Genomic DNA, 18,336 nt, shown 5'->3' on the forward strand with positions numbered 1-18,336 from the left:
GGGAGTAAGAACTCCAAATTTTGCTTATTTTTAGAAGCGTTTGTTCAGAGGCATAAGTAAGTCTTTATTGGGCTCAGAACAGGAGTTTCTGGGTGCTGAGGTTACTGCATGCTAAGAGCTCCTCTTCATTGTTCTTTTTGTAATGCATTTGGGAGTGACAGACACCTGAAGCCTCCATCCTTTTAGTTAATGTCCCATGGTGCCAGCCCAAAGGAGATGCCTGTGTTCTAGGCTGGCACCAAGGCTTATCTGGGTAAGCATCTACCACCCAGAAAGATAGAATTCTTTCTCATGAAAACGTCTTTAATCAATGATGTTTCCCCAGAGTAAACGTACCAATAAAATGACAGATACTTGTTTTAAAGTTGGAATACTGTAAATATAGTTCATTTAGAAAGAAAAGAGGATTAATAAAGAAATTATATTTATACACATTGGAAAACTATGCTGCTATAGAGAAGGATCAATTTGAGCTCTTCAGAGGGTGCAGCTTGAAACCATAATATGAAATAAAACACACAGACTCACAAACACCCATGGCTTCTCTTATATGAGAAACCCAAAGTATAAATTAAAAGAAGAGAAAAATAAAAGGTAGATAAAGGGAAACAGAGTGATAGATCCTTTCAAGTGGAAGGGGACCAAGGAATGGGAGAGGAGGGCAGAGAGAGGGGAGGTAGAAAGAATTAAGTTGCACCATATGCACATACCAACTCTCCACAAATAATATGATCATTATGTGTCACAAATAAGTACTAATAGAAATTTAAAAACAAATATGTTTTTACAGTTCTTTAAGATTTTTACTATATATGTAACATCATTAATTTATGAGTGTACTTAATACTTAATATCCTATTTATTATGAGTTCTATGTAGATGTCTCCTCGAAGACTGATGTGTTTCTAGGTGGGGATTTGGGAGATGATGGGAACATGGTGCATGATAGGGAAGAGTGAGTTTGCTCACTGCTGAGATTCAAGCCAATTGTGGTGCTGAGAGGTGAACCCTCGTTGGAGGAGGACTCACGGGAGGACTGGCATAGAAAGATACATCTTCCCACCTCTTGCCTTCTGATGCCTTCTCATGAGCTGTTTCTTCTCTCGAGCATGCCTCAGCCATGCTGCGTGCCTTGGAGTTGTCCACCTAAGACTTTGACCTCTGCAAACTATGAACCAAAATAGAGATGTTTTTCTTGGAGTGGTGGCTGTTGGGTGTGGGACTCAGTGCTGAGCATGTGACCAGGATACTGTTCATTCATTACTTTCGCTGTATCAGCCTGGGTCAAGGTGTTTTATACACACCAGACGTGGAGACACTGAGAAGTTATAAAATTTGCCCCAAGTTGCACAAAACCAGGATGTGAATTCAGGCAATCTCACTGCTGAGTCTCCCACTTTACCATGATTGAAGAGTATTTATTAACCACCAAGAGAGTTGTTTATTTCTTAAAATTTTATAATGTATTTTCTATACACAATGACCACATTCATTACAAGGATTTATTCCTGTACATTATGTGTTTATTCATTTTTTCATTTCTCTCCCCTGGGTCAATCCTACTTTCCTTCTTTATAAAAGCTTTTTTCCTTATAAAAGCTTTATTTTTACTTTTTCCTTAATTTTCTTTTAAAATCCCTTTCCCTTCTTTTGTATCACTTCTCATTTGAATATGTTCTATCTCCTTCCTGATATCTATCCTCCATTTTGCTCCACGTTTATTTATTGAGTCACTAACATAAAAAACATGATGTGATTTTTTAACTTGTGCCTTTGATTTATTTCACAAAACATAATGGTCTTAAAAGTACATCCTTGTACATAAAATGCCTCAAGCTTATGCTTCTTTATTGCTTAGTAATATTCCATTGTATATAAATATCACATTGTCTATTTTTCTATATTTTAGGGAAGGATCTACAGGGTGTTCACAGACTCACTACTAGATCGGACTCATAGTGATTCACCTGTTTACAGCCTCCCAAGTGCAGGGATTAAAGACTTGTGCCACCACGCCCAGTCTCAGTCACCATCTCAGCATGCCCCGGGGGTGAGGCTGGCACAGCAGGCCCAGGGACAAACCCTGGTCCCTCCACCTGCTTGCAGGTGCTTTAATCAGCTGAGCTACTTGGCCGGCTCTCACATGTCTTTATCCACTCATCGGTTGATGAGCACGTGGGCTGCTTCAAATATTTAGATATTACATATTTTGCTGCTACAAACATGGATATGGATATATCACTGTGGTTAGAAGGACAGTTCTTGGTCTTTCAGAAAACTACCTTGGAGCTGGGGAGATAGCTCAGTAGAATAAGCACTTGACTGGCAATTGCAAGGTCCTGAATTTAATCCCCAGTACTGAAAAAAAGAAAAAAGAAAAAGAAAAGAAAACTACCTAGATAGGGTAGATATAGATCAAATGGAGCCCCTATTTTTAGTTTTTTGTGGGTTTTGACACAGATTTCCATTGTAGTTGTCTTAGTTAATTTTCTCTCATTGCTGGGACAAATACCTGACACCAAAAATTAAGGAAGAAAAGGTTTATTTAGCTCACAGTGGAGGTTCCAGTCCATATTCAGCTGGCTCCAAGGCAGAACCGCACATGGTGAAGCACAGTCATTCATGTCAGTGCACAACAGCAAGAGCAAAATGGCAGGAGCAGTGGACACAATGGCAACCGAGAGCAAGTCTGTCGGCCTTGTGTTGTATCCAGGCTATCTGCTCCAGGCTCAATGTAGCACTCACACCCATAATGTCAGAAGCACTCACACCCATAATCCCAGCGGTGGATCATGAATTAATCACAAACTCTAGAAGTCCATCTCATAATTGCAGGAGGCTTTGTAGGGGAGAGAGAACTAGACATAAATCATAATGTCCTGTACCTGGCCTCCCAAAGACTCATGTACACCCCTTTATGCAAAAGGCATTTTAGTCCATCTTTAAGAGCTGACAAATTCTTACTATTTTCAAAGTCAAATTCACAAGTTTCCTCCAAGATCTAAGACTAACTGTTAGCTGTGAGCCCCTGTACAAATGAACTTAAACACTCTCAACATTCAGAGGCACAAGACAAACAGTACCATTCCAGAAGGTACACAGAGGGAAATACAAAGCATTGGGATTAAAGCATTCCAAAATTGGGTAAGGCAAACATTAAGTCCTGTAATTACATGTAGAACACCCAAAGCAATCTGTGATGAGTTGTGAGGTCCAAAGACTTACATGGCTCTCCTCCTATGGTACTTTCGGTGGTAGCTCTCGTGACTTCTCTCTCAAGCCTGCTTTGCTCCCTCCTTGCAACATTCCTAGATGATCCATATTCCTGGTTTTTCCAATCTTTTGGATTCTTCACTGAGCTTTAGGCTTCAGTGGGGAACTTTAGGCCTGGATGTCTGAGTACTCTGAACCTGACTCCAAGGAACAAATTCTCTGTGCTAGCGGCATTCTGAAACCTGGTGTGGCCACCACCACCATTCAAGAACATGAACATGGAGCTCTGTGATTTTTCTCCCCAGAGCCAAGTCCCTCCCCCTTGCAGTTCTGAGGCTGCAAAGGGTGGAGACCTGCTACCTCCAGTGATGCCCTCAGACCATCCTTATAATTCTCTTGTTCCTTCTTGGCAACGGATATCCTCTCAGCTCTGTCCTTGCAGCTCACAGCTTTACTGGAGTTTACTTTCTGGACAAACTCATAACATTTTAAATCATCCTGCTTGGTTCCTTGGTCTTTATTCTTAACAAAATCTGACTAAATGTTCCCAACAATAGCCATGCCACTGCTTTAACATTCTGGGGCTCTGAAATTATTTTGCTATATTAATCAGTCCTCCATGCTTAATCTCACTTTCAGGCAAAGTCTCTGGTCATAAGCAAAATGCAGGCAAACTTTCTGCCAACCAATAACGCACATCATGTGGAGTCCAACAAGCAATGCAGTCCTTCTTAACAGAAGAAAACTCCCCATCATGATCTTTGCAGGCAGAGTTCCTTCTGGTCTTCGGAGCTCTGATCTGAATCTCCCATACATAGCTGTTTCAGATCTTTTCTTGTAGGTTACATCTCCAAACCTTTCCTATCTCTTCCCATAAACCATTTCCAAAGGCTTGTAATCTGCATGGTCAGATTTAGTTGCAGCAATGAACCACTTCTCTGGTACCAATCTCTGTCTTAGTTACCTTTCTCTCATTGATAGGGCAAATGCCCGACACCCAGAATTAAGGAAAGAAGAGTTTATTTATCTCACAGTGGAAGTTTCAGTCCATCCTCAGCTGCTTCCAAGACAGAGCAGCACATGCAGAGGACAAACTTTCATGGTGGTGCAAAATAGCAACAGCAAAATGGCAGAAGCAGTGGCAATGAAGGCAAAAGAGAGCAAGTCTGTCTCCCTTATATTGTATCCAGGCTATCTGCCCCAGGCTGAGTGGAGCACTCACATCCATAATGCCATGACTGGATCATGAATTAATCACAGACTATAGAAGTCTACCCCATAACTGTGTGAGGCTTTAGGGAACACCTAGAAATAAACCATAACAGGAGTTGTATCATTTTACACTCTCATGAACAATGGAGAAATGTTTTTTGTTCCTAACTGCTCTGCCAGTCTTTGTCATTGATCAATGTCTTCACGATGCTTATTCTTTCTAGAGTGAGATGGAATTCACTGTTGCTTTAATTTACATTCCTTGAGTGTTCGGCGATTCTGAACTTTTTTTTTCATTTATTTATTTGCTGTTTGCACTTCATCTGAGAAGTGTGTATTTATTTCAAGCATTTTTGGGTTGGGTCTTTACTTTTGGTGGATCTGATTATTTAAAATTCTTTATATGTTATAGATATTAATCCTATGTTTCCTCATCTTGTGGGTTGTCTGTTGGTGACTTCTTCACTGTGTAAAAACTTTGTAGTTTGGAGTGAAGTAGATAGCACAGCAGCATAAGCATTGTCCAGGCAAGTGTAAGATCCTCAGTTCCATCCCTGGTATCAAAGCAGTAATAAAAAAAGCTTTTTAGTTTGATGTAATCCTAGTTGTTGATTCTTTGTAGTATTTTCTGTGCAATTGGGGTTTTGTTCACAAAGCCTTTGCCTCCACTTACGTTTTTGAGAGTTTTATCTATTCTATATTCTAGACGATTAAGTGTTTCTATTTTTATGTTTAGATCTTTGATCAATTTGATTTCACTTCAGTGCATGGTGAGAGATTAGTCTAGGTTCAGCTTTTGGTGTGTGCAAAGCTAGTTTCACTGGCATCATAAAGATGCTATCTTTCTTTCAGTGAAGGTGCTTGGCACTTCTGTAAAAGATAAGGTGCTTTAGTGTGTTTAGGATTGTTTCTACATCTTGTATTCTGTTCAGTTGATCCTCTAATCTCTTTCTTTTCAAGCACTGTGCTGTTTTTTATCATGGTAGCATTGTAGTATAATTTCAAATTAGGGATTGTGATGTCCCCTGCTTTGTGCTTGCTGCCCATTATTATTTTTCTTTTTTTGATATTTTAGGTCTCTTCTGGTTCCATATGAGTTTTAGGATTCTTTTCTCCAATTCTGTGAGGTATGTTATTGGTGTATTCATTGGGATTGCATTGAATCTACACAATAGTTTTAGAATGGCAATTTTCATTATATTGATTCTGTTTATCCATGAAAATGGGATACTTTTCCACTTTCTGATACTCACTTTGATCTCCCCTTTTACAGAGCACTGTCATTTTCAGTGTATAGGTCGTAATTCTTTCATGAGATTGATTCCTAAGTAATTCAATTTTTTTTTGACACTTGTGAAAGGTGTTGTTTCCCTCATTTCGCTCTCCATGAGTCTGTTATTTATGTAAAACAATGTTAATGACTTTTTGAGTGATGGTATTGTATCCTGTTATGTACTTAATTTTTAAAATTATTAATTCTTGAAGTCTCAGTGGTGCTACTGTAGTCTTTTATGTAGAGAATCATGTCATCTACAAATAAGGATAATTTAGTTTCTTTCTTATTGATATTCTTTTTACTTCTTTCTCTTTCATTTCTAATTGTTTTGCCTTATGTTTCTAGAACCAAAATGAACAGAGTGGCAATAGTGGGTATCTTTGCCTTGTTTCTGATTTTAGAATGAAAGATTTCAGTTTTTTTTAAACCTTTTCATATATTGCTGGCTGTTGGTTTTTCATTGATAGCTTTTGTCAAATTGAAATAAAGTCCTATTATTCCAATTTTCTTTATGTTTTTAATCATGAATGGGTGTTGAACTATGTCAATTTTTTTGTCTATTGAGTTGGTCATATAGTTGTTGTCCTTGGTTCTAGCATGTGTTATATTGCATTTATTGATTTGTGTATGTTGAAACATCCTTGCATCCCTGGGGTGAATCCTACTTGGTCATTGAGCATTATCTTTCTGATAATTTCCTACATATTGTTTGCCAGTATCTCATTAAGGATTTTTGCCTATAAGTGCATTAAGGAGATTGGCATGAAGTTTTCTTATTTGGTTGTAACCGTCTCTGGTTTGGGTATCAGGGTAATGCTTGCTTCTAGGAATGAGTTTGGGAATATTCCTTCCTTTCTTAGCTACTTTTCTTTTATTGCTGAGACAAAATACCCAACACCCCAAATGAAGAAAGAAAAGATTCATTTAGCTCAGAGTTTGTGGAGGTTTCAGGCTATAATCAGCTGGCTTCAAAGCAAGGCTGTATGGAACAGGGACATCCATTCAAAGTGGCAGAAGACAGAAAAAGCAGAAAGAGCAGAAAGGGCAAGCCTCTTTTTCTCCCTTATACTGTAAGTGCGCTATCATTCCTTTGGATGAGTGTAGCACACACACCATCTCCCTGTCCTTCTCTTTTACAGGCTCATAATGTCTACAAAGTGAGGACCTTGTCCCCCTGCTGAGCACTTACACTTTCAAACTTCTCAAGATGACTCAGTATATCAACCACTACATTTTCTTTTCAATTTCATTAAAGAGTTTGAGAAGCAGTGGCATTACAACATCTTCAGAGTTCTTACATAATTCAGCAGTGAATCTATTTGCATCTGGGCTTGTTTTGGTTGGTACTTTCTTTTATTACTTCAGTTCATTGACTAAAATTGAATTATTCAGAATTTTCATATCTTCTTGATTCAGCTTTGTTAGTTATGCATGTCTAGTTGTCTGCCCATTTCTTCTCAGTTTTCTATCATATATATATATATAGAGTACACATTCTCAAAGTAGGTGTTGATGATGATCTGAATTTCTGCAGGATCTATTGTGACTTTATTTTTTTCATTCCCAATTGTAAGAATTTGGATCTTTGCTTTGCTTTTCAGGATAAGATTGGTTAAGCTTTTGTGTATCTTACTTAATCTTTCAAAAAGCTACGGTTTCACTTCATTGATTCTTTATATATTTTAGGCTCAATTGCATTAATTTCTGGCTTCATAATTTTCTCTCTTGTGCAAAATTTGTGTTTATCTACCTCTTGTTTTGATAGAACTTGAGGTTCACTATTAGGTTACTTATTTGAGCCTTCTCTATTTTTCTGATGTGGGAATTCATTCCTGTAATTTCTCTTATAGATCTGCTTTCACTGCCTCCCATAAGTTTTAGTATATCATATTAGAATTATGGCTTAATTATAGAAAGTATAATTTCTTCTTTAATTTAATTTGTGATTCATTAGTTGTTCAGAAAGGTATCATTTAATTTCAATGTGCTTGTGTAGTTTTATAATTTATTTAGTCATTTATTTCCATTTTTGGTACTATGATCTGTGATTATATGTGTGGAATAATTTAAATTCCTTTGTATTTACTTTTTCATGTTCGATGTAGTATGTGTTCTATTTTGGAGAATATCCTATGTGTTATTAAGAAGAGTGTGTATTTTGTTGTTAGATGGAGCACTCTGTACATACCTACTAAGTCCATTTGTTCAAAAGCTTGGTTCAGCTCCTACATTCACTTGTTAGATTTTTTTTATCTACTTCATCTGTCTATTTGTGATATTGAAGTATGACAATGATATTATTACTTATTTGATTTTTTTTACTTATTTGATTTTTAATAACTATTTGTGTTTGTTTTATATAGTTGAGTGTGCTGGGATTTGATGCTTGCTTTTTATGATGTTATCTCTGACTGTTGTATTTTTTCTTTAATGAGTATGTATTTTCTTTACAAGTATTGACCTTCTGTATCTTGTCTTCTTCCTCTGATAGATCCTAGCTTGAAATCCATTTTGCTTGAAAATAGAATAGCTAGCCTTACTGTTTTTTTTAAGGTTCCTGTTGCATGAAGTATTGTTTTCCATCCTTTGGTGTTGAGTGTATGAATTTCTTTTTGAATTAAATATGTTTCTTATATACAGCATATTGTTTGACCTTGCTTCTTGATCCATTCTTTTAAAGGGTGAAATGAATTCACATTGATGGTTATAACTGTTAAATATCAACTTATTCTTGTTATTATTCTCTTATTATTGTTCTTTTTATTTCCTTTATATTTGATAGCTCGTCACGTGTAATGAGTTCACTCTGCCAGGATTCATGGAATTTTTGTCTTCATTGTTTTTTCTAAAATATTCATCAGAAAATCCTGAGGGCATTTCACTGACCTTCTCAAACCAAAAAGCTACAACTCTTGTTGCATAGGTTCTGCTTTACCTTGGTCTTAACCATCCAGTAGAAAAGTATGAAGATGAAATATAGGAAGTAAAGCCATGTTGTTATGTTGAGCTGTGGGGGACTCACGTCAATAATTTCTGACATTGCCAATTAAACAGAAGACTCAATGCTATTATGGGCTTCTGTACTCTTTTAGAATATTTTGCTGAGTTTACACACCTATAATATTCAACAACGGAACTTAAAAAAAAATTGGGGTATAACTATGAATGTCCATTTTGTATCTGTGTATTCAAAGTGGTTGGGATAGATATATAGTTGCATTCTCTTAATGAATAGAATGATTTTTTCTAATGGTGTTTGTAAGTAGGATCACAAGTCTGCATCTTGTACAGCAATTAACCACTAAGAAGAATATATGCAGTGTATTATTTGTTGAAACTGTACTTTTGATTTGATTTGAAACTGTCTCATTGCTATATGTTTATCAATAAAACTTTGAAAAGAAAAAAAATATTCATCAGAACTATTTGCACTGCTCATATGGTGGTCATAATTTCTTCAGATACTTTTAACAAGTTTCTTATTTCTCCATCAACTTTGAAAGATAACTTTGTGGGTACATCAACCTATATTAAAGTTTGTTTTCTTCTAGGTCTTGAAATCCTTCTCTTCATGCTTTCCTGACTTAAGAGTTTGTGTTGAGAAGTCTGCTGTTGTTCTGCTTGGTTTTGTTTATAGGTTATTTTTTTCTTCTCCCTAGCAGCTTCTAATACTCTGTTCTTGCATTGAATTTCTGGCATCTTAATTATTATATGCCTTGGTGTACTTTTTCTGATCATGGTTATTTGGGGTTCTTTATGCTTCATTTACCTGTGTCATATTATTTTCCCATGCTTTGAACATTTTCTGCTATTACTTCTGTGAACAAGACTTTGTACCTTTCATACTATCTTCTGATGTTTTTATTGATTCCAATTATTCTTATGTTACTATTTTTGCATCATCTAGGAGCTTTAAGATTTGTTTTCATGATTCCTTGCTTTTTTTAAGAGGCCTTTCACATGATGATCAGCTATGAAAACCCTGTATTCTTTATCTGATATTCTAATTTCACATTGGTTGATTCTGCTGTCTATACTTTCAATAGTATTATTAATCTCCTACATATCTGTTTCGATCAGTTTTGTAGTCCCCAGTTCTTTCCTATCTTGAGAATTAATGGTTTTCTCCATGTTTGTCAAGCTCCTCTATTTTAAAAAATCTGTATTTACTATAGTTTCATGAACAATTTCCTTTGCAATGGTCACCATCCCTTTAATTACTTGTGTAATTATTCTGTTTTGATCAAGCAAGCTATTAATGTTTTGCTACTTCTGTTACTACCATTCCAGAAAGGTCAATGGGGTGGTTTCTTCCACCTAAATGTCCTTTGGATTTGCCTTTGGAGAGCTGGGGTATAGGGCTGTATCTTGCTTCAATGCTTTCTCATTTTATGTGTGTGTGTGCGCGTGCGTGTGTGTTACTGGTTTTCTGCATTGAGGACTGTAAATTGCTTATGGTAGTTACCTTTATAGTAATAAAGACCTCTTAGGGAACTATTAGGGAAATAAATGCTTCCAAGAGATATAGTTTAGGTGTACCTCACTTATGGCCCTTGAGTGTTTCCCAGAACCTTGCATCTTCTGCTTACTTGGGGTGAAATAGAAGACTGTTATTGTAGCTTGGTTGGCCTAGCACCCAGTTATTTGGTACTGGGCTGTAGTATTGTTTGTGATTCGAAGACAATCTAGATACTGATATACAAGAAAGGTCAACTGATCACAGCTATTTCACCTGGGCAAAAGAGTACCACCAGCAATGACAATAGCATCAAAAACATATTGGAGGGGCTGGTGAGATGGCTCAGTGGTCTAAAGCACCTACTTAGAACAAGCTTAGCAAAGCACAGGGACCACGGTTCAATCCCCCAGCCCTGCCCGCTGGTGGGCTGAGCTGGCCACACACACACACACACACACACACACACACACACACATAAAAATAAAAATAAAAATAAATTAAAAAAATATTGGAAAATGGCAAACTGATGATTAGCAGTGTGCCACTTTTAACCCTTGCTACAACATTTAGAATTATATAAGAAAATCTAAGATATATTATGAAATTATATGCAGTAAATATTCACTAAATAGAATTATTTTAACCTCAGGGAAATCATTTTAAATGGAGAAGAAAAAAATGGAGAAATGAAAGAAGAAAAAGAGATCAGAAACAAGGCTCTAGGACAAAGGAAGATGACTCAATCCTCAAGAAACTGCTGAAGAAGACAGGAAGGAAGGAGAAACTGAAAATCAAAGAAAGAACAAAACAGCTAAAATCAATGTTCATGCACTCACTTTTTAACCAAAGAAGTTCAAAAAATACCAGTAACAAAGAAAAGGAGGGGAAAAAAAGACATAAAGAGATTTCTATGATATCAAGCTTGTGGTTTTCATCTGGAGTCTACTTTTCTGGCAGTGTATGAACAAGTCAACATAAACTAGGTCCTTGGCTCAGGAGGGAAAGACCACAAAGCAGATGAACAACTCCCAATTACAGGAACTGGAGGTGACTCTTCTCTCAATGGTAGAAAAGGGATGCAGTCAGATTCCAGATTCGTGCTGCATAATCACAGCGGTTGGCAGCAATATTAGAGTGGTGTGCCTGTTTGGAGCTTTCATGTCCACAGAAGTTCAGGCTGAAGCTGGCCTCTGATCATGAGGCTGGAGGCTGAATCATTTAGCTCATAACCCTCTGTCTCTTGCTGTCCTAGCTGCAGGTCCCTAACCATGGACATACCCTGTGGCTGTCCCTTACTCAGTCACTGTGGAAGTCTAACGTTGATAGCTCTGAGATGAAGCCAGCCTGTGGCTGCTCTGAATCTCAGGTTCAGTTGACCCCTCCTTAAAATAGCACTTGACCAGAATCCTCTCTAGGGGATATGGAAAATGTTTGAACTGGAGTTCCTCACCAGCTGTAATAGTATATAGGATCCACTGCCTGTCCTGATGGTTCTTTTCTCCCTGAAGGCCTCTATAGTCACCCACTTTCACTGTGTCTGTATGTATTTGCTTTTCTTTTCTTTCACCACAAGCCAGAAGCCAGAAAGTGCAGATTGCCTCTTCTTTTTTCAGCATGGTGGTCTGACTCTTCAATTCCTTGATAGGGTACAATTGTCTCTCTAGACCATTCCGGGGTCCCAGGGGTTCCTTCCTTGTTGATTCTCCAAGTTGTTCTTTTCCAGTGTCTGAATTTCAACTCTTGGAGAGACTGATTTATTGCCGCTTTCTATTCTGCCATCTTTCTGGAATCACGGTGCGATTTTAAATTAATTATTTAATTAAAAATTCATGTTATCTTACAAACAAACATTTCACATACTTATGGGCTAGTAATTTACAGTATTATGAAGTGAAACGGTCAATAGCATACTCATACTTCTGGAATTATTTTATCTTTGCCACATAACTTAGGTATCAATATAAGATTTTCAGGTTGTACGTTGATAGCTATGAAATCATTCCTCTATACCGAAATTTTATGTACTTGATCTGGTGTTATGGATGTACAAAATATTTCAATTGTTTTTCTAATGCACCCCATGTCATAGTGATGATAGCATTACATACCTGTTGGCAAACTTATACAATAACTAAGCTTAAGTGTCACCTTTTTGTTTTTTTAGCTTTTGCCAATTTAATAGGAACAAGGATAGCTAATGACCTTATTAGCATTTATTTGCTTATTAGTGAGCCTGAATATCTCTTCACACATATATTGTTCATTTGCATGGCTTTCTCTGGAAATTTCATGCACTTACTGCTTTTGATCCTTCTATTGACTTTAAAATTTTCTTGTTTTGTAAGTTTTCTTTATATACCCCTTGAGGGTAATGCTGTGTTACTATGCTATAATCAGAAGCAACAAAGTAGTATTCATAAATTAATGTGCACATTTGAGTTAAATAAATACATAGAGTTTTGTCTATAGCATTTTATGCCATTTATATGAAGATAAAATATATATGACCTGTTTTAGAAATGGTGAACAAATTCATTTAGACTTTTTGAGAACAATGAGAAAAACTGGGAAAACTGCTCTGAGGAAATGTGTAAAAGATAAGTAGAAGGATGTGTGAAACATATGATTTCAATACTGTGATACTATCAGTGTCCACTAATTCTCCTACAGCAACTAAGAAATATAAGTCAAATGCCAACAGGGTTTTGTATTTTCTGTAGGTGTATATGTTTGTGTGTAGAGTTTTTTGTGAATTTAAATAGCTTTGGCATATTATCAGTCCAATTCTAGAATTTATATGGAACTGCAAATGCCCCAAACAATGAAGACCATAGTGAAAAAGAAGAGGGTTCCAGATATCTCTTATATCAATATGTATATTTAGTGGTATTTAGCAAATTGTATTATTAGAACAAACAAGAATGTACAGATAGATGTAAGAGGATGGAGTGGAGATGGAGGCCTGGGGAATGTGTACTCTTGATTTATGGCAGAGTCAGCCCTTCAGAATCTAGGACAGTAAATGTTAGGTCTGTTGGCTATCCATATGGGAAAGAAATTGAAGTTTCCTCCTTTTACTTCCACACATGGAAAGTACCTTCATGTGGATCATATTTCTCAGTGTGAAATCCAGTGTCAGAGCATTTGGAAGGGCTACTTTCAGGATAGGATGACACAGCTGGCATCAGACCTCTGTCCCTAAAACAGCTAGTAAAGCCAAACAGTGGTTTATAGGAGCGAACAGTGGCTAACGGGTAAGAATCCAGGGCCCTCCTCTGAAGTTTCAGAGTTATCTATTCTGTGGGCTGTCTGTCTGTTCTAGAGCAAAAAAATGAAGTGGGAATTTGGGGTTTGCTTCATTGAGGAATTGACAGAGGAAGTGGCAGCCTCCATTGCCTGAGACACAAAGAACAGACACAAGGGCCTCTAATGTAGGACCGGTGTGCTGACTCAGAACCCCTCATGTAGCAGAAGAGTATCTCCGTGGTTCCGTAGAGATAAGTCAACATAAACTAGGTCCTTGGCTCAGGAGGGAAAGACTACAAAGCAGATGAAGAACTCCCAGTTACAGGAACTGGAGGGTTATAACTTAGGAACCAGGCAAACAACAGAGAGGCTGAATCTTACCAACATTGTAGCTTAGCCTTCACTTTACTCAGTATTCCAATGGCCAGGGATTGCCATGTTGTTTTGAGTGTGAAGGCCAGGATCACTAGAACTTTCAGCTTTGCAGCCCATGTGAGCTCTACTCTGCCCCTAGTGTTGGGAGCAGCCACAGGCAACAGCAACAATACATGACTGTTCCAATAAAGCTGTTTCAAATAAACACTGTTTGACCCTTTGTCAATGATAATGTGACTGAGTGTGCTTGGAGTTATTATTGCATCTTTTAATTTGTTTCATTGATCCATAGATTTTCTCCTTTTTATCACAGTAGCACTATGGTATAGTTTCAAGTCAGAGATTGTGATGTTCCCTGCCTTGTCTTTATTGCCTAGAACTTTTTTTTCTTTTTTTCCTCACAATTTTATTGAGAAACAAATAGCAATGAGACTGTTTCAAATCAAATTGGTAGGACAGTTCCAATAATTAACACATTGCATACTGCCTTCCTAGTGGTTATTTGTTGTACAAGATGCAGACATGATATCCTATTTACAAACACTGTTAGATCAAATCCCTCTATTCATTAAGAGAATGTAGCTATATATCTATCCTAACCATTTTGAAAACACAGATACAAAATGGTCATTCATCTATATCCTCTTTTTTTTTTGTTTAGTTCCATCATTTAAATATTATAGGTGTGTGAACTCCGCAAAATGTTCCAAAATAGTCCAGTAGTCCATAATAGTATTGGGTCTTCTGCTTGACTGGCAATGTCAGAAATTGTTGACCTGAGTCCCCTACAGCTCAACATAACGGCATGGCTTTACTTCTTATGCTTCCTTTTTATACTTTTCTGCTGGATGGTTAAGACCAAGATAAAGCGAGACGTATGTGACAAGAATTGTAGCTTTGGATCTGATAAGGTCAGTTAAATACCCTCAGGATTTATCCTGAGACCCTGTACCTCAGTTTGTAGATCTTTTGTCAGTGTCAGCCATATCAAATTGCATGGGAAACACTTATTAACAACTGAGACCTCCTCTTACAGAACTTTTTTTTCCTATCCCTGATATCCTCAGGTTCCAGAAGAATTTTAAGAATGCCTTCCCTGGCTCTTTTCTAAATAAATATTTACTGAATGTCTATTAAAAAGCATTGAAATTTTCAACATCCATTTCTTCTAAGAGTCAGATAGGAGTAATCAGGGTGTGGCAAGTCCTGATTATGCAGCACAATAATCAATGTCATGAGACACTCCAATCACCATATTCTATTTGCCCTCCAAAAGAAGGAACAGGTAGGGTATGCTAATGGTATTTTGATTGTAATCAATTGGGATTGTATTAAATTTGTACAACAGTTTTGGGACTATGGTCATTTTCATTCTGTGGTTCTTCCTACCCAAAAGCAAGGGATGGGGCTGGGGAGATGGCTCAGGAGAATAAGCACTTGCCTGGCAAGTGCAAGGGCCTGAGATCAATCCCCGGTTCTGCCACAAAAAAAAAAAAAAAAAAAAAAAGCAAGGGCTATCTTTCCATTCTTTGGTAGATTCTTGAATCTTTTTTTCAGTGTACCATAGTTATCTATGTAAAGATCTTTGACTTCCTGTGTTAGATAGATTCCTAGGTATTTTATTTTATTTTTGGTGCAACTATGAAACGTTGATTTCCCTAATTGTTTTCTGAGTGAGACTGTTATCCATGTACAGAAATGCTATTGATTTTTGAGTGTGTGCTTTGTATCCTTCTAGGCTACTGAATTTGGTTCTTCATTCTTGAAGGCTTTTGGTGAAGTTACTGAGGACTTCTAAGTAGACTATCGCTCCCTGCAAATAATGACATTGAATTTCTTTCTTGTCCATATTCTTTTTATTTCTTCCTCTTGTCAAATTGCTCTATGTAATGTTTCTTGAATCACATTGACCATAAGTGGAGATAATAGGCATCCTTGTTATGTTCCTGATTTTAAATATTAAAACCAGCAACTCAAATAAAAGCTTTTAGTTTTGGTTTTTTTTTTTTTACCATTTAGTGTGATGTTGGTTTGTCATAGAAGACTTTTATGAGGTTGAGATCAAACTATCCATAGTAATTTTTCTTTAATGTTTTTACCAAGAATGAGCGTCGGACCTTGTCAAATGCTTTTTCTGCATCGATTGAGATGATTGTATGTTTTCTGTCCTTTACTAATATGGCATATTATATTTATTGATTTCATATGTTGAACCATCCTTCCATGACTGGGATGAATCTTACCTTGTCATGGTGAGTAATTTTGATGTTTTACTGCATTCTGTTTGTTTTATCTTATTGAGGAGTTTTGTGTCTATGTTTATGAGGGAGCCTGGCCTGTAGTTCTCTCTCTTTTTTTTGGTTGCGTCCTTCTCTGATTTTGGTGTCAGGGTAATACTTGCTTGTCTCCAGGAATGACTTTGAGGGTATTGCTTCCTTTTCAATTTCATCAATGAGCTTGATAAGCCATGGCAGTATATATTTCTTAAATTTATCACAGCATTAAGTTGTGAATCCACCAGGACCTGAAAACTTGTTGGTAAGTTTTTGATTATATCTTCAATTTCATTGACCGACATTGGATTATTTAGAAATTTTATACTTTCTTAATTCAACTATGATAATTCGTGTGTATCTAAGAATTTGTCCATTTCTTCTGTGTTTTCCAATTCATAAGAGTAAATGTTCTCAAAGCAGGTTTTTGTGATATTCTTGATTTCCAAAGTATCACTGTGATTTTACCCTTTTCATTTTTAATTGCATAAATTTGAGACTTTTCATAGATTCTTTTCTTTTTTTTTTTTTTTTTTTTTTTTTTTTTTTTTTTTTTTTTTTTGGTAAGATTGGCTATTTTGTCTCACTCCCGAAAGAGTGGATATTACCAAAAAATCAATGAATAACAAATACTAGAGGGGCTGTGAGGAAAAATGAACCCTTCTCCACTATTGGTAGAAGTTGTAGACTGGTGTTACCACTGTGACAATCAATGTGCAGATTCTTCTACAAACTAAGGCTAGAGGCCCTACTTTTCATCTTCTTGGTATTTTCCTCAGAGAATTAAAAGCATCATACCATAGTAATATATGCCCATTCCGCTGTTTAACAGTGCAATTTGTGATAATTATGCAACAGCAAACAGACACATCAAATGACACCTAGGATTTGGAGGCAGGTTTATTTTACATTCATGGGAATTCTGTGGGATCATTCTCAGAATATCAGGCCCCGATCGCTTGTGGTCTAGGGCTTATATGAGATTAGCATGCAGGAGCTACAGAGGCAAAATGACTTGTCATTTGGGAACTGGTTTATGCAGTGTCCCTCATAGCAACAGTCACCATCTATTTCTAAGAGACAGGAGCAACTAGAACTGGAACAGAAACTATTATCTGGGCAACTGAAAAGCTAAAGTGTACTGCTTGGGGCAGGGGGGAGTTTCTGCTACAATTAAAACTTGGAAACAACCCAACTGCCCATTGATCAATGAATGCATACGAAGATGCATTTGTGTTTTCAGGATGGGGTACTACTTTGACATAAGGTAGGATAAACTTGAGACCTTCATAGCTAAACGGATGGACCTTGAGACCATACTCTTATGTGAAACAAATTTGGTAGATGTGTAAATATGTTGCCTCTCTAGTATGAGAAGCTTAAATTAGAAATAAGAACCAAAACATATAATACATATTGTGAAGTAGGAGGAAATTGTTACAAAGTAAAGGAGAACTAGAGGGTGGGGAAGGAAAAAGAAACAAATGAGAAAAGAAGAATAAAATAGAAATAAAACCTTGTAAATAAGGAGGGGATAGGATTGAAGGACGGGGAGGGAAATGGGGAAAGAGAGGAACTAAGACATAGCATGTAAAGGTATAAGATCCCTATCATTAATATGATCATTATGTATGTCTAAATTATACCAATGAACTTAATAATAATGTTCTGAAGAAAGTTTCTTAGGCAAGAAGAAAATGTCCTGAAAGGTAAATGGGAAAGACAAGGAAAACTAGAGAATGTAGTGACAACTTGGCAGATGAATGGAAAGTAAAGCATATTTGAAAGTAAATATGTGAATAAGGATAAATAAACACTGATTGCTAAAACTGAGTAAAATATGATAAAATTGGGCTGGAGAGATAGCTCAGTGGTCTAAGCACCAGCCTGGCGAGAGCAAAGACCCTGGTTAGATCCCTGGTATCACATGCCATGTCGCCCCATGCTGAGCTGGCCACTGAGGCGGGGCATGGTGACACATGTTTATAAATCTATTGCTGGAAAAACTGAGATAGAAGGATCACTATGAGTCTAAGCTGCATAGTGAGACACTGTACCACATACATAAAATTGAAAAAGTATATGGAATAAAATTCGAGTGTATAGTTTTTTGTAAAACATAGTACTCCATAGAAAAATAGGAATTTGAAAGCAAAAAGTAGAGTAAGATAGGCCATACAAACACGAATCATAAATCTGACAATGTACCCTTCAATGTAGCTTCAAAACATAAATATGTTGAAAGATTATTCAACTGGCAATAAGCTTCTGAGAAGGTACAT

General features: G+C 36.8%; 1 non-coding gene and 1 pseudogene across 1 annotated transcript; both read right to left on the reverse strand.

Moving 5' to 3' along the window:
* Positions 1-18,336, reverse strand: part of LOC101590916 — a 170,894-nt pseudogene that overhangs the window by 119,292 nt on the left and 33,266 nt on the right.
* On the reverse strand, positions 14,956-15,083 carry LOC111815057. The gene has a single exon (XR_002819866.1). It is a non-coding gene; the product is annotated as a U8 small nucleolar RNA (small nucleolar RNA).

Source organism: Octodon degus, unplaced genomic scaffold (genome assembly GCF_000260255.1).
Source record: "Octodon degus isolate 3935 unplaced genomic scaffold, OctDeg1.0 scaffold00010, whole genome shotgun sequence".
Lineage (NCBI taxonomy): Eukaryota > Metazoa > Chordata > Mammalia > Rodentia > Octodontidae > Octodon > Octodon degus.